This window comes from Protopterus annectens, chromosome 2.part1 (genome assembly GCF_019279795.1).
Source record: "Protopterus annectens isolate FY-2018-M chromosome 2.part1, PAN1.0, whole genome shotgun sequence".
NCBI classification, from domain to species: domain Eukaryota; kingdom Metazoa; phylum Chordata; order Ceratodontiformes; family Protopteridae; genus Protopterus; species Protopterus annectens.
The window spans coordinates 154097626-154115125 of record NC_056729.1 but is presented as its reverse complement, the minus strand read 5'-3'; positions in this window follow the sequence as shown (position 1 = coordinate 154115125).

Sequence of the window (17500 nt, the reverse complement as noted above, 5' to 3'; positions counted from 1 at the left end):
AGGGTGGGGAGAAGAGTCAGCTGCATTGGTGAAAGCAGTGAAGAAGAAGCACAAATGGCAATGCTGTAGAGGTGATAATCAAATGCAAATCAGTAACAGGATTCATTTAAGCAGTTGAAGTTGCTTAAATTAATTTGTTTAGTAACTGGTAACTGTAGCAAGGAGCTTATACAAGCTACGTGATACAGTTTAGAGAATCATTTCTTTTCATCCAAGTTTGGAAGACTGTTTTCCCTTTTCTGATCTTCAGGTTTGAACTTTAGAAGTCTTCTTTATGGGATCCCAATTTGAAGTTGAGGGAATGCTAGTCTAGGGACTTCCAAGAGTGCCAGTTGATCCAGATGGCACAAAGTGACAACACATACAACCCAGAATAATAAGTGAATGCATTATCATGTCCAGAGTAAACAGAATATTGCATGGACTAACCATAATGTAGATCAGAAATCACCATAACTACAAAAGTCAGGGGTGAGTAGGGTTGAGGTATAATCACCTGATCAGCTGGGGATGGACAGAGTGACAGGAGAATGCAAAACAGTGATTTGGGATAGAGTCATAAGAGGTAACAAAGCTAGCTTCACACTCTGGGAGACTGTGGAGAGTAAGGAATCACATCTTGCAATGGTGTGGCTGCGTGGCCATGACATGACTGTTGTCAATGTCCATTAATTTGGCAAAAAACCTACTTCAGCAATTTGTTCTCCTGACTAGTAAACTTTTCTGAATGCTGCATACCTATGCTGGGTTATGTCAGAGCCTGTATACTTGACAGGAAAACATGTTCAGTAGATACATATAGTATGTTATGGAATGTACATAATTATTGCCATAGCACCCTGTCATATGGGACTAGTTAACAGCTGCATTTACTGTTGTGTTCTGCCTCAAACCCCTGTATGGCCCTGTATCCATGCCTGCATGCATTATTGTGGAACATCCCACCTCATATGGCATGGAATTTCTGCAGTATCCAAGTTTCACTATTTCTCCTCCTTGCATAGGCACACACTATTTTGCCATGTGAATATGATGGGACCCGCAATTACACATACAACAAGACGTGCCTCACTCTCCATGACAGCTACCTTTCTGTTTATAGTTGTGGATGAGGTACTTTACTATGCGGGGCTCCTTCCTTAAGTCTTTAATGCCTCACACCAACAAAATTTCTCTTTATCTCAGTCATATGGTTGAAAATGGTGTTATGAATGATGGAGATGACACTTTATATGTCACTAACAGCTGGCAGGTAGTGCAGTGGTTATGCAAATGAACCCAAATAGTGCCAATGTCTGTCACTCTTTTCCCTGTGTACAGCATGCTTTCTGTGTATATTAGCATGAGCTTGGCATGCATTATTTATCAGGACATATGTGACATCTATTGTCATGCATAAGGCACATGTGCATGTGTAGCAGCATGGTGCCATGCTGCACTGTACAATAGGTCATTCACAAACATGCATCCTTGCACATGGGGATACCATTATGCTCTTTGAATGGAACTACTGAGTGCCCATGGCCGCTTCTTCTCAGATTTAAAAAGTAGGGCTTCTACATGGTGTGCCAAGAAGAGCACTTTTTTACCGTTCCTCCTGTGTAGGTATTTTAAACAGTTAATACTGGGCTTCTATGATGGCCCTTTGAAGAAGGATAATGCATGGTATGAGCTGGCACAGGTGCTGAGCAGTGACACTGGCCCCACCCATTCTGGGAACAGTGTCATCATTTCTCTGGTAACCTGAGGTGCTACCACTCTGACCTTCTCAACCAATGAGAGACTGAGGTTAATAACAGTGAACCAGGGAAGTACTGCACCTTTATTTATTAGTAGCATTTCCTTGTACTATGTGTACCATTGTATTTCACAGCTACTGAGGAGCATCACCTTAACATAGTTCAATGTTACTGAAGGCAAGATGCATTTCTCCAGACAGAGTGGTGTGTATCTGTTCTGTGACAGTCCGTTGTACAGCTGCAGTATTCTTTTGTATGATGTAACTGCATGATATTTTTCTAATTATGTCATCCTTCTGCAATTCTGGTTTGGAAGATGAGGAGGAACAGCACCATTCAACTCAGTACCTGACAACCACTGCATCTGGCAATTTATCAACATTGCCCACCAGTTCTGACTCTCCAGAGGAGTATGGTCCCTCTGCTGCAGGTGAACTGGAGGGGTCACTGGTGCCCTCCATCTCTGCCTTTTAGGCTGAGATTGAAGTATTCTGTCCTGAAGGTGTTGCCTCTAGCCACTGCTGAGGTGCACTGGCAGCTGGACACCCACAGTGGTGCAATGGAGACCATCTTACATGACTTGCAAAGTTACATGAATGGCAGTTCTTCCCATTGTGCCACTGGAAGAACAAATGATGTATAATATCAGGGACTGTTACCTATGTTTCTTATTCTGTAGGCTCGCCTGTCAATTAACCATGCCAGGAGCACCCTATTCCTTTCTTGCTGTGTTTCTCCCTTAGGTATAAACACTCCTAATCACAAGCTGTCCACCATTTGATAATATGTTTCCATCCACTGCCCTCCACATATTTTTTGTGTGTAACACAGTTGCCTGTGTATGTGTGTGTGTGTGTGTCTGTGTGTGTGTGTGTGTGTGTGTGTGTGTGTGTGTGTGTGTGTGTGTGTGTGTGTGTGTGTGTGTGTGTGTTCCATGTGTATCTATCTTCCCCTCCTACCTTCCCTCCTTTCTCTATCCTATCCATAGCCACCCCTTAGTACTTGCCTGATCTATGTTTGTCTTTAGAAAATGAAAACAAATGTCTTTATTCCACAAAAATGTCCTTCATTCCCCTTCACAATTCATGCCTTATGACTACCATGCTGTGCCTACTTGTGCCTGCTGTTATCCAATGCCTTACATTTCTAAGCACCTAATTTCCTCCCCATTTATATCAAGAACAATTATCATTTTGTTGTGCACACTCACATTAGTCCATCTACTGGCCACTGTATTGCACTGTGTTATCCTTCTTGTAGCTGTGTGCCACTGATTCTGCTATGTGCTATTTCATAGTGCACCAAAGTATGCACTGCATTACCTCAGGCTTGCTGCGATGTCTTGGTCCAGACATCATTCACATTGTCCGTGCATTCTGTTGTACCATTGCTGCAGACCTATGTTGCCACAGAGCTGCTCATTATATTATCTCTGCAGTGCTGCTTTAATATGTGGTCTATTGCATGTCATATATCTGCTGCATCTTTAAGCATCTCTCTTTTCCGGTGTTTTGTGCAGTGAGCTCCTCAAAAATTAACATTGTTCATGCATGCTATTTTTTCTTGAAATATGTTCCTATATGTCTGTGAGTGTACCGAAGGTAATGACATTTTTAAAAAAAGGTTGAGCTGTTAAGCTTAGTTAGACTTTGCACAGCAGCAACAAATGTGCCACCAGGAAACTTGCCCTTTTCCCCACTGTACTGCAATCTTGGTGTTGGTATATATAATAAGGAAGGTGTGGGGAGCACAGCCCCCACCTCAATGGATTTGACATAGCCCAGTGTGTGTGTGTGTGTGTGTGTGTGTGTGTGTGTGTGTGCGTGTGAGATGATCAAATGTTGGCCATGATACATACTAAACTATGTGAAACCCATGCAAGTGAAGGAACTGCATTCTCACACCCCACCTTACTATATATACCAACTCTGAGATCGCACTACAGTGGGGAAAAAGGGCACATTTCCTGGTGGGGCCCATCTAGTGCCATTCCCTGTGCATGTCATTTGATGGTGTGAACATTCATTGAAGTGAACATTCACTGTCTTGTGTTCGAGGAATGGGGGTTCACAGAGTTGACCATTTGATGGTTAACCATAGACCTAGCCAATATATGGGTAGCAACTGCCATCAATTACCTAATAAAATGTCTCTAACGAGCACTTGGAAAGCCTCATTGAAAATGACATTTAGACATAATTCAGCATTTGCTGCATACTAGAAGCTGCATTCTGTTTCATATTTACAATTTTAGCATGAGTTTAAACAAAATCTTTGCTTCTAACAAGTGTGACTGTATACGCAGTCTTCTCCCAAAATGAAAAAAATGAAGTGACTCAAGACAGATACAGTTACTCCCGTGACATTGGTCTATGAAGTCCTAACAGAAGATTGTGAAGTCACATTTGATGCAACCAGTAAAGCAAATGAGCTCAACAGAGATTCTAACTGCAGTATAACATTTTATACATTGTTTCATGATAAATAGTTTCAAAGATAATAAAGTGCAGCATGTTTTATCTTAGTTTTCCCTAACATTTTGGCAGGTCCTCCGACAAATTGTCTGTTATATTCTTTTATTTTCTAGTCTTGCTAAGGATCAAAGAAAAAAAAGCTGTTAGACTCTGTGATTTCTATATATATCAAATAAATACAGGACTAAATAATAACTAATATGTCCTTAGTAATAGCTGAGATAGGGATAGGAGGTGATAAGCAAGGGGCTTCCCTTTCTGTTCATGTTTGATTAACATTACTTTTAAGTTTCACCTTAGCTATAAAAAGTGGTTTCTGAAATGTTCCTACTTAATAAATCTTAATCAGTGACATTGTCAAAAGGCAAAACATGAAAATACCAGATGCCATTGAAGCAGGGGCGGCTCGTGGCATCGGACTGCCGGACTGCAGCCCCCTCAGCTAAAAAGAAGAATAAATGTAAAAAAAAAAAAAAAATACCTTTGCAGCTGTTTAATGTAAAAATTTGAGTCTGCGACTCGGAAGTACGCGCATGCGCACTTAACCGCCTCGGGCTGCAGCGGTTTTAAACAGATTTTTTTTTTGTTTTGATTGCAGCTCGGTGGTGAAATGAAGGCATCATTGTAATGCCCAGAAGTCTATGCGGTTCCAAACTGCATAGAATTGGAAGGGGTACAGACTGCGACATCCGCAGGCATGTCATGACGTGATTGCTGGGCTTAAGGCTGCTGATTGGTTGTCGCTCTCTTCCCGGGCTTTATGTGCTGGGAAAAGAGTGAGAATCAGTCAGTTGAGTTGTGTGCTTGACTTGTGGTGTCTGATTTTATTATTTGGCAATTGGATTTTAATTTTTTTTTTATTTGGGCGGATGTTGTCAGCTGTGCTGTGCAGCCTGTGCTAGCCTAGCCTGAAGGAAGAAGAACAGAAGAAGAAAGAAGAAGAAAGAAAAGAAGTTAGAGAAGAAGAACAGAGTGGAAGATGCAGAATTAAAGTAAGTATTGTAGCTCATGTAAATGTGCAGAGAATCCCACCCATCCAAGGTAGACACAAGTACTAGAGTGGCTTTTCATCTGTCCTTGATTTTACAGAATGGTCTGGTTTCTGTCATATTTTTTGTACTGTTGATTTATGCTTATTACTCAAAGTGCCTGTTGCTCTGTGTTTAAGTAGCAATACTTTAATGACCATCAGGTAAGCTTGGCTGAGATTGCAAGATGCAAGTAAGCTTTAATAAGCATACTGTTAAAGAATTGCCAACATTGAAAGCCTTTCTGTTGCCATGTAGAGAATACTTAACTAGATAATGTATAAGCCTTGGGTATTGAAATGCATATGCCAGTATTTGTAATAAAGGACAGGATTACATTATTTTAAGAGTCTCATTACACTTGGAGACTTCCAGTCATCTCTGCAGGCTTTACCCGTAAACCGAATGCCAATCGCATGGTCCATAACTTGTACAGTAATCTTTTTAAGCAATGTATCTTGAGCTTATTTCTTGTTTGTTTTTCATTTTTTACTTTGATCATGTTTTCCCCATGAAACAAGTAGATGTCAGGCAGCAGGTCTTTTTTTGGATAAGGAACATTTTTACAAGTGGGGGCATCAGAGATTTCTACTTTCAGCATGTTACTTGTTACTTTAATAAAGCTAAATATAAATTATAATTAGAACTGCAGTACAAAAAGTGGTTTGAGTTGAGTGCTGCTTGTTTTTCTTATACTTGATTTTGACTGGCATTCCATTAATGTATTTAAAAAAAGTAATTTATTTTTTCATGCCTCACAACCTTTTTTGTTTCCATCTAGATATTACGCTGTCATGCAGCCAATGCATTGCAATATTTTTATTATTCTACACTTCATTTTAACTTCAGTGGACTCTCATATTAACAGTTTGGCACCCAGGGCAGTATATTTAGTTTTTGTGGTTTGCTACTACAGGTGTAGGTGTGGTAGGGAATACCTCAGGCTTGAACCCTGTACCTTGTATGCAGGTGTTAAAGACCTGAATTCCCTACCCACCACCATTTGTAAAAAGAAAATTGCAGATTTTTGCCTCATATTTGATCTGATCTGTTCCTCATAATATCTGTGGTTTGTAAATGCTGCAATGCTTGATATTTGATAGTGCAGTGGTAGCATTGTTGCCTCACAGCTGCAGGTTCTCAGGTTTGATTCTTGGTTGGGTTGCCTTCTTTGTGGGGTCTGTATCTTCTCCCTGTGTTTGTGTGGGTTTGCTTTTGTGTCCTCCCATGTTACAAAGACATGTCTGCATTATTTCTTCCTGGGCCTCTGCTGAACATTTTTTTTTGTTCCAAGTCAGACTGTCCTGATTAACAAATGTTAAATAAAATTGACAGGCATTTGAATTTCAGACTTCAGGTTTCTGAAGGTTTAATTCCTTGCATATTTGATGAGGCAGTGGTAGTATTGTTGCCTCACAGCTATAGGTTTTCTGGTTTGATTCTTGGCTGGGGTGCCTCCTGTGTGAAGTCTGCATCTCCTCCCTGTGTTTGTGTGGATTTGCTCTGGTGCCCTGTCATTTTACAAAGACGTGTCTGCAGTATTTCTCCCTGGGTCTTTGCTGAAAATTGTTTTTGTTCTGTCAGCAGTAAAATTGACAGGCATTTGAATTTCAGACTTCATGTTCTTCAGAAAATACATAGTAACACAACCGTAACACAACCTTTTATTCTAGCAATTTTCTAAGTTTATAAGATGAATATTTGAAATTTGTCCCTATTTTTGGGACTGTATTCCCCCATTATTGGCTTTGTCCAGGATTTGTGTGCTAAGGTTGACAGCTATGGCAAGAACTGAATTCACTGAATATGTTTGAGGGCTGTATTCCCTCATTACTGGGTTTGCCCAGGTGTTTTGTTGTAAGAGGTTGACAGCTGTGGTGAGAACTGAATTCACTAAATGATAGCCATTTAAGTTTCAGTCTTCTTCTCTTTTACAAAGCAGCTGATTTGGCGTAGTGGTATGTTGCTCTGACTGTTTTGCACAGGGACCTTGGCAGTAAAATGTATGGTGGTAACACAGCATTTTATTCTAGCAACTTTCCAAGATTATACAAGCAATGTTTAATGTGTCCCTGGTTTTGGGCTTTGACCCCCAAACATTTTGGCTTTTTCCAGTTTTCTTGTGCTGCGAAGTTGAGATGCAGTTGAGTATTGAGTAGATTTTACAAGGAGCTGAGAGCTGCAGGGGAACAGAAGTTTAGTGTTGCTTAAGTGAAGTTAGTTTGCCTTGTTAATAGCACAACAGGTTGTGTACTTGCTTTTGATGCAGAAGGCTGTGGGTTCTACTCCCACAAGGGGTGGATGCTGCCGTACTGAGAATGTTCTCCTTGGTGAAGATACTAACTATGAGTCTGTTATCAGTTTGCCATCCATTTCCTCTTGCAATATTACTAGCTTATTGTTTTAATGTAATATAGGCAATTTATTCCTGAGGGGCAACAGATACTTTATTTTTCGATGAAACCATGAAATATAAAGGTGTTTGCTAGCAGCAACCTCTTCATTAGTTACAGATTTCTTTAATGTGGAATTATTTAGATGACTTTTACTTCTTCAGAGATTGTGCATATTTACTGATAATGGTGGACTGTGAAATTGTGCATATTTACTGATAATGGTTGACTGTAGAATTGTGCATATTTACTAATAATGGTGGACTGTGGAAGTCTCAGTAGACTTTTATGATAAATGTTCTGAACTGGGCAGTTTTGTCATTATGGGTGCATGCGTTTTGTTTCATTGCTTACTGGAAAAATGTTTAAAACAAATTTAAAACGCCCTCTAACAACTGTACTGTATTGTACAGGAAATATAATTTAGTACAATGAGGAAGGTGTATCAAAGAGCACATGTATGTTTCATATGCAAGGGGCCTATGATTTCAAAACAGCCCAAAATTAATCTTTATCCGCCACTGGCAAAATGTATTTTCTTTGAATGTGGGTTTCAATGCTGTTTCAATGAATGTGAGTTTTAAGGGCAGGGAAGTTTTAATGCTAAGTTTTCATTGTGAGACTGCATTGCTTTGTTTAGCAGATGACTTAGTGTTTGTGCTGTAAAATACAAAATAAAACTTTCAAATGAAGTCCAACTCATTACAGAAGTAAAGCAGTATGCACATTAGTGTTTATGGTAAATGGAGTGAAATAGCCAAGTAATGGTTCATTGGAATGGCTGTAGAGGCTCCATTCAACCATGATTTTGTCAGGGGGGAAGGGCAGCAAACTCAGACAGGCCCAGCTGAACTATACCTCCCAACTGTCCAGATTTTCAAAGAATGAATAGATTTTTGCTTCTTATTTTTGGTTTGTTCTTCATAAAATTTGTAGTTTTCTGACAAATCATTTAGGAATTAAGTCACTAAATAATGATACACTGAGTTTCAGACTTCATAACCTTCAGAAAAATGCATGCTAAAGTAAGAACTGTTATTCTATCAACTGTCTCAATTTATACAAGAGCAATTTTTAGTACTGTTTATATGTTCCCCCAATATATTTGGCCTTGTTCAGATTTACTGCATTAACAGGTTGAAAGGTACATGCAAATAAATTGCTTTATAGAATTAGGCATAGCCAACCTCTCAACTGTCCCCGATTTTGGCTCAAAATGTTGCTCTTCCCCCTAATCATCCCTCCGCAAAATAGCAATTTTGGAAGAAAACATGGAGGGTTTACAATTAAGAAATAACTGTAATAATCAAAGTTATAGATTACTTGAAATGCATGTAGATTCTTTTATTTTGTCAGCTGCTCAAGTTAGCAGTACTAATATTAAAGTGTCCCTTCTTTGACAGGTTCCCAGCTGTATTGTGTGGCTATTTTATATTTTTGCATCACATTGTTGGTCCATTTTTCATAAAATTGTGTTTTTGGCAAATTAGTGACAAATCACTAAAGACTGAAGTTAGAAAATAATGACAGACATTTGAGTTTCAGATTTTATACCCTTCAGAAAATTCATACTAATGCAAGACCTATTCTATTATCTTTCTAAGTTTATTAGAGCAATATTTAAAAATTGTCCTTATTTTTGGGCCTTTGTCCCACTTCTGTGTATGGCTTTGTCCAGATTTCTTGCTCTGAGGTTAAGAGGTATGACAAATGTGTCAGGGCCATCACAGTCAGCCAGAGACATTTCCAATTGTGACATACTTGTTGCACCCCACTCCCCCATGTAGTGCCTCTGGATGTGTCCAAGCAAGGCAAGGAGAAGTTATGCAGTGTAAATGTGCAGTGTGTCCCCCCATCCAAGGTAGACACAAGTACTACAGTGGCTTTTCATCTGTCCTTGATTTTGCAGAACGGTCTGGTTTCTGTCATATTTTTGTACTGTTGATTTATGCTTATTACTCAGATTTATGCTTATTACTCAGAAAGTGCCTGTTGCTCTGTGTTTAAGTAGCAATGCTTTAATGACCATAAGGTAAGCTTGTCTGAGATCATAAGATGCACATAAGCTTTAATAAGCATACTGTTAAAGAATTGCCAACATTGAAAGCCTTTCTGTTGTTGCCATGCAGAGAATACTTGACTAGATAATGTATAAGCCTTTGGTATTAAAGGACAGGATTCCATTATTTTAAAAAGCTCATTACACTTGTTGGAGACTTCCAGTCATCTCTACAGACTTTACCCATAAACTAAACAGAATGCCAATCATGTGTGGTCCATAACCTGTACAGTAATCCTTTAAGCAGTGTATCTTGAGCTTGTTTCTTGTTTGCTTTTCAGTTTTTACTTTGATCAAGTTTTCCCCATGAAACAAGTAGATAGTTGTCAGGCAGTAGGTCTTTTTTGGATAAGAAATATTTTTACAAGTGGGGCATCACAGAGATTTCTACTTTCAGCATGTTACTTGGTACTTTAATAAAGCTGAATATAAATTATAATTAGAACTGCAGTGCAAGGAGAAGTGGTTTGAGTTGAGTGCTTCTTGTTTTTTTTATACTTGATTTTGACTGGCATTCCAGTAATGTATTTAAAAAGTAATTTATTTTTTCATGCCTCACAACCTTTTGTTTCCATCTAGATATTAAGTAAGTTGTCATGCAGCCAATGCATTGAATATTTTTATTCTTCTACACTTATTTTTGTCTTGCTTGGACTCTCATAATGATGGTTTGGCACCCAGGGCAGCGTATTTAATTAAAGTTAGTGTTTGTGGTTTTGAGCTTAGCTCCTCCACTTTCTAGTTGGCCACACCCCTCCCCCTTGACCCCACCCATTCAGCTGTCTCCTGCAGCCCCCCTTTGATTTGAAGTCACCAGCCGCCACTGCATTGAAGTCTGAAGCATGGTGTATAAACCGGAAAAGGGAGAGAAACAAAAAAGAAAGACCTTGCCAAACAGCTGATGGTGTCAGTTATGATTTTTAAGTTTAGAAAGAGCAGACTAAAGCACTCAAGCACAAGAAGCCAGAGAAAAAATACATTGTAGATAGAAAATTGCAGTGGTTCAAAGGTTGTCATATTAGAGGACTTAAAGCCAAAGTTCAGTATCCAAAACTGAAGACAGAGCCAGTATGTAGTGATCTTATTTTCAAAATATTAAAGTAAGGACCACAAACAAGATGCAAGACTTCAGCAAAATGTTCCTGGGAAGAAGCTGTGAACTCTCAATCTCCACATTAAGATGGTTGCTGGAATACAGCAAAACTAGTAATTCTCAAAATGCATCATCAGGCCTAAGGGTACTGGCTTGCTTCTCAGACAGGGATATTCTTAGAAATGGAGGGGAGTGGTAAGAGATTGTTACACTGTAGGGATGGAAGTAATGTACAGAAGCATTTCTCCACAGAAATGAAGCAAGGTACATGAAACAAACTCCTGTCAGACAAAACGAAAACTGTTCACCAAGGAGACAGTCAAAGGTACATCATCGAACACTTGTAATAATGCTAATAATAAGGTGAAGATAATATAAGAACAAATTGTTAAGCTGGTGGGAGGCAAATACCTGAACTGGTTGAATTACCCTATCGATTCTTGATTTATACCAATGTGTCCATTTCTCAGTTATTGCAACAAAGTTGTCTCATGCCTACAAATGTTTTTCAGTTATACTGCTCAGTGTTCACGTATCATGACCTTAGCCCTTTTTAAACTTTACATCAAACTGTGGTATGTCCCATTATCAGATCTTCTCTCTGAGGTGCATTCATGTTGTTCTGGTCAGTAAAGTCATACTAACAGAGTAGTTACAATAAGCTAGAAGTTTTGCTGCACATATGAATGTACCATCAACATGGCAATTGTGGAATGGATTTTAATGGCTGGTACTGAGCTGCTAGTAAGTATGATTTATAAAGTCCATTACTCTAGTGGCTACTGGACTGGCCTGACCTCAAAAGCAAGTGTAAAACATAATTTGTAATTTGGGCAGAAGCTATTATGCAGCACAAAATACCTGGCTATAATTAACACCTTAACCTGGTTTGACCCACCAAGTGATATCAGGTCTCCTTGGCAGGGTGAGACATATGAAAAATCATGGTACTGATGGCATTTTGCATTGCTTCTTTAATGTAATTTGGAATGTATTGTATGAAGGTACCACACAAGAAGACAACACGTAGTAGTATATTGTAGGACTGTCTAATATCTCTATTGCTATTTCTTATTGCTAAAGAGCTGGTTAGTTGGCTTAGACAACTTTGCTGCTGCTAACTCAATGGAACGGTCTTTAAGTCACATGAAAAACATTATATTTGCATAATTGTGCAGTGACACTCCTTCAGTTATAGAAATTTCTCCTTGCCATACTAGATAAACATGAGAAATTTAAGATGCTTTCAGGACTTTTCCAGAATCTGGAAGAATTCACTATCCTTGCTGCAAGACAAATAAAGTTGTGCATCGGGGTGCTTCCATTAAAACTGTAAAGTCAAATATATGCTTGGGATTTATGGTAGCTAGAGAGGTGCATGAGGTGCATCAGTTAAACTGTAACTCTTAACATGGTTAAATGAATGTATTCATGAAACAGCAACAAAAGTAGAGGCCACCACGATGAAAAACAGGATAAAATCTGCATTTATTTCGACAAAAACAAGCGCTTTCACGTACATCCAAGTATGCTTCCTCAGGTTTATGGTTAAATGAATACTAGAAGAACTTATACTTCTTTCTTTCCAACAAAGGTAGCAGCCATCAGATCAGTACAATGGCTGTGTATCCACTGACCAACTCACTGATAACTTGCTCTCTCACATGACAATCCCTATCTTAGGCAATGTTAGGAGTTAGAAATTAAATATATGTGGAAACTGACATTACTAAAGGTGAACTGAAGACTGTTGCTCCACTCTAGGCTTTCAAAGGGCTGTAGTGTTCCCATCCTGCTGCTTATCAGACCACCATTTTTTGCAGTCAGTTTTGTTAAGTTTCCTCCTTGCCCAAATTCAACCTGCTTTTTCAATAAGCAGCATTGCTTATGGAAAAAGGTTTATTGCATTGTTGCCGTACTGCAAGAACAAACAGAGCCTTTGAGGTTTTACCTCCATTATTATATGTAAACATAGAATATAGAGTTTATTTTCTGCTAAACAGGCCTGCATATAAAAGCAGATACAGTATCCATTTTGCAGCATAATTCTTTTTATGTCACCAGGTTACACTATATGGTTATCATGGGCTTGAAAGAGAGTGTTTATGCTAGAGGATCTGCTTCTCTTAGATGTATAAAGCTTTTATGCTTTCATTTCTCTGGTGCTGAGTTATGGATTGTTGCATTTGCCACATGTAGACATTTGGCTATAGCTCCATTGTGCTACACAGCTAGATATTTTAGGAATTATGGTGAACTGGTTAAAGCTTTAGTCTCAGGGTGCAGAAACAGAACTATGACATTAACAAGTTGATACAGCACTTGGAAAGGGTGCTGGACTTGCAGCTTTGGTGTAGCACAGGGTACATTCATTTAGTGTATGGTTGTCAGATCCCATTCTAATGCTCAAATTCTCCAGTAAAGGCTTGATCAAATGAATCTTTACTGTGTCAGTCATGGGCTTACTCTCAACACCAGGAAATTCAGCACATATTCCCTTGTTAGTTGTAACATCACCACAACACAACACAATAGCTAGGATCAGGCAAAGGGGTAACTGTCCTGAGTTCAAGAGGTCAGGGGTGCTAGTGGCACCTCAGAAGATTTGCCAGTCAGGTGCAGTACCTGCAAGAATTTAAGAAGCCATGAATTATATCATGGGTGGTTAAATAACAACTTTGTTCCTTTGTGGTATGAGTAACTGGAGCAAGACACTAGTACAAACTCTTTGCTACAGTTATCAGCCTTGGGATGAGAGAGAGGCACCACTCTGTGGATTGCCTGGGGCACCAGGTCTTTGCTACCATATACCACAAAGATGATATTTGCTTACATCTGATGCAGACCTTTGTTGATAACAAATTCTCCTTTTTTACCATCACATCCTCAATTGCTTCAGTGGGAAAAACCCCTTAGAAAGGCTGTGCTAGAAAACTGTTCTACCTTACACAGTTTATACTTTGTGGTATCTCCCGCAAGATCCAAAGAAGTCATAGTCCCACTTTGTTCCTCTAATATAATGCCCCTTTCAGCACATACCTTAGTAAACACCTAACACAACTTGGTAGGCCTTAACATTTTTTCACCAAAAAGATTTCAAGCCTTGGTGCACTTAATTACTCTGATAGACTAAAAGTCCTACCTCTCTTCTTAGTCTTGTATAGAATCCTGAGCATAACGTCTAGTTAGCCTTTAGTTTTATGAATGACCCTACACTCTTCAAGCCCTTTCATCTAAACAGAACCATTGGTAAAGCAGACAACTGCACTAGAGTCTTAAACCAGTACTTGCACATTAATAATATCAGCTGACATGGATGCCAGACCCAACATAACCTTCATGTCTGGAATAGGTTCCCATTGCATATTAACAAAGTACTTCCCTGTAACAGTGGATGATCACACACTTTTACCTTGGTATGTGAGGAGAACTACATAATGGGAAGCACTATTAATCTCCCACCAGTATCGGGTGATATGAGTGAGCATGATGGTCTTCAACGCAAAACCCAAGTAAGTGACAAATCTGTGTGTGTGTGCTTCATCTGGGATATCTGCAAGCAAAATGGAACTATGTGGTGGCATCCTTTCCAGCAGAACTTATGAAGAAATGGGAGGATTCCAGTTTTGCAGCAGTAATTTGTTATGAATGCCATTCTCTGTCTTTTTTTTTTTTTTTTTGCTGAGTGAGACTTTGCTTATACAGCAGCAGTTCCCCGAAAATAATTATATGCTTTTTCAGGTGAACTTTGGCCTCTGTTTTTTTTTCTATCAATTATTCAGTTTACCTATCTATCTATCTATCTATCTATCTATCTATCTATCTATCTATGTCTGTCTGTCTATCTATCTATCTATCTAGTACCTGAGCCTGACCTCTGGGTCCCCTTTTCTGTCATGACCTAGTTATAAAACTGAAAAATGGATATCAATCACAAAGTAGGGGAAAAGCATAAAAACAGTAAATGGTAAATTTTGACACAACTATGTAGAAAATGGTACAGTTCTGCTCATAACAAAATATGCACAAAAGAATGCAGTCCTGCATGATTTTATAAAATAATTTAGCAAGCTTAAAGGAGTAGAAGACTTCTGTGTTCACTTTATTGCTGAAGGTGCATTTCAAGCTGTTTGGTGAAGTAAACAAGGTGGGGAGAGCTGGTGAAAGGACTCAACTGCAAATTGTGTGGCCCAGGTGTGAGAAACCTTTGTCAATCTAGTCTAGTGAAAAAAGTGGAATGGCAAGTGTTATAACACTAGATTCTGGAGATCTTTGAGGTGAAAATATACTGCCTTGGGCTATGCATCTCACATTCCTTTCAGTGTTCAGCAATTCTGTCTCTCAGAAATGGCTGTATAATTTTCCAGTCACTGCACATGCTGAGTAGTCTGTTGCTCTCTAAGTCTATACTTTTGTTCTATGTTCTAAATGGACATCAAATTTGGCCTTTACTGGTCATCTAGTACTACTTATAGCCCTCACAAGGTTTACAAAAAAGATTGCTCAGTGGCTCTGATTTACAGTGAGTCCATCTGACTCCATTGCCTTGTTTACATTATGTTGTAAGAGATCTTTCAAGATCGTTCATTTATAAACAGTCTTGATTCAAAAATATATACTCTCCCTTGTAGTATCTGGCCATACAAAAAAATCACTTTGATTTTCTCTGGGGATACCCACCCAATCTCCGATCTTTTTCCTGTCACTAAAGTTATAAAACAATTCCTATCTAACCAGCTGTTAGAACATTTCAACAAAAACATTTTTATAATGGATTTAATGCTTGGGTGCAGAAACAGTTATAACACCCTTACTGCCATCTAAACTGTTACTGACAAAATGATCAATAAAATGGCAGTAAGGGTGTTATAACTGTTACTGCCATCTATACTGTTACTGACAAAATGATCAATAAAATGGAAAGGAAAGGGGGTATGTATACAAAGTCTTCTTTATAGATCTTCAGAGTATAAACTACCAAATCCTCCAACAAAAGCTGGAATTTCTCAGTTTTAGAACTAATGTAATTTCCTGGTTCAGGAATTACCTGCAAAATGAAACATTTATAGTCAAGATAGGCAATGTAACCATAACTGAAGGCCAGCTTACCACAAGAGATCCACAAGGATCAGTGCTTGGTCCCAACTTATTCTTAATCTTTTTAAACAGAATTACTGTGATCATACCCTTCAGAAATATCACCCTGTATGCAGACACTATTATACTATACAAAACAGGGTGTAATACAAGAGGGAAAAAAGATATCACCTTTTCATGCATATGCCTAACTAAAAACCTGCTGGCAATAAATAACCACCAAACTGCTGCTATGACATTTAGGACATCAAATAAATGCTTCTCCTCTGGCTACTAAAAATTGTTAGCCCTATTAATTTTCCCAAAAAACACTGTCCAACAATATGAATATTTAAGTCTTACACTTGACCCCACTCTTTCCCTAAGGAATCACACACACACACACACACACACACACACACACACACACACACACACACACACATGGAAAATGTCACTACAATGTTACTGCCCAACATAAAGTAACCTACTCCATTTCTAACTACCTCACCACAGAAGCCAGAAGAACAAAAGCTAAAATATTTTATTTCCTAAACTAGAATATACTCTTCTCATACTAACCCTTTTTTCGACAAACAATACCAACCTAATCAAAACAACTTCTAATACAACATGCAGATTTATATATCTCTTCCCTCACTATGAGCCTCACTGTATCTCACTTCAGAAAGACAACTACCTACCCGCTACAGCTAGATACACTCTCCTCTTATATATAGCCTCACCTTCAACATCCTCCATTAGCACTACTGCCACTGCCTTGACTCTAAACTGCAAGAAAATATACTCACAATACTCACTGAAAAACCAATATAACAACACCATCACACTAGTTAGGTCTTTATTCAATCTCACTGTCAGAGAATGAAGTGTCAGCAAAATTGTTCCAGTCAACTGCAACACCCTTTCATCAGAATATGACAAACTACCAACTTCAAGGGATTACAAGGTTTTAGATAAAACTATATGATTATTTAAAAGAAAGTTAAAAATGCACCTGTAATCCGGATAATGGATAACCTTACAAAACTCACTCCATACAACAACTTTAAACTAATGCTTTTTCCTATCTAAAGTATATGCCATTGACTGACCTGATGACATCAGCAATGGAAATAAACCTCTACACATTTGCTCAACTACCTTAGCACTTTCTACCTTTCACTTTATAACTATTTCTTTCCTTAGTCTCTACTATTCCTTCACTCTGTTCTTATTACATACCCCTATAGTTTTTATAACATCTTTTTCTGCTTTCTGCTAACACATTGAGATCCTTTATTTGCTTCTACCATAGTCATGACCAGTGACAAGAATGTCTTACGTCTACCTTGTGCAAATATTTGCTGAGCTAAAATGATATATACAATTGCACATACAAGATGGCACTCTTCTATTTATCCAGTTAAAATGTGAAAAAAGTTCCACCACAAGATGCAGAACATTGAATATAGAATGTCTTCATACTTTCTAGCTTGCAAGTGTTCTTTCTATTGGACTTAGGTTGTTTATCTCACCTCTATTATCACTACTTTTGGATATTTTCAATTTAAGTTCTTTAATTACATTATATTGTAAGTGTTTTTGGCTTTGCACTTCAATGTATTTCATGTGCTT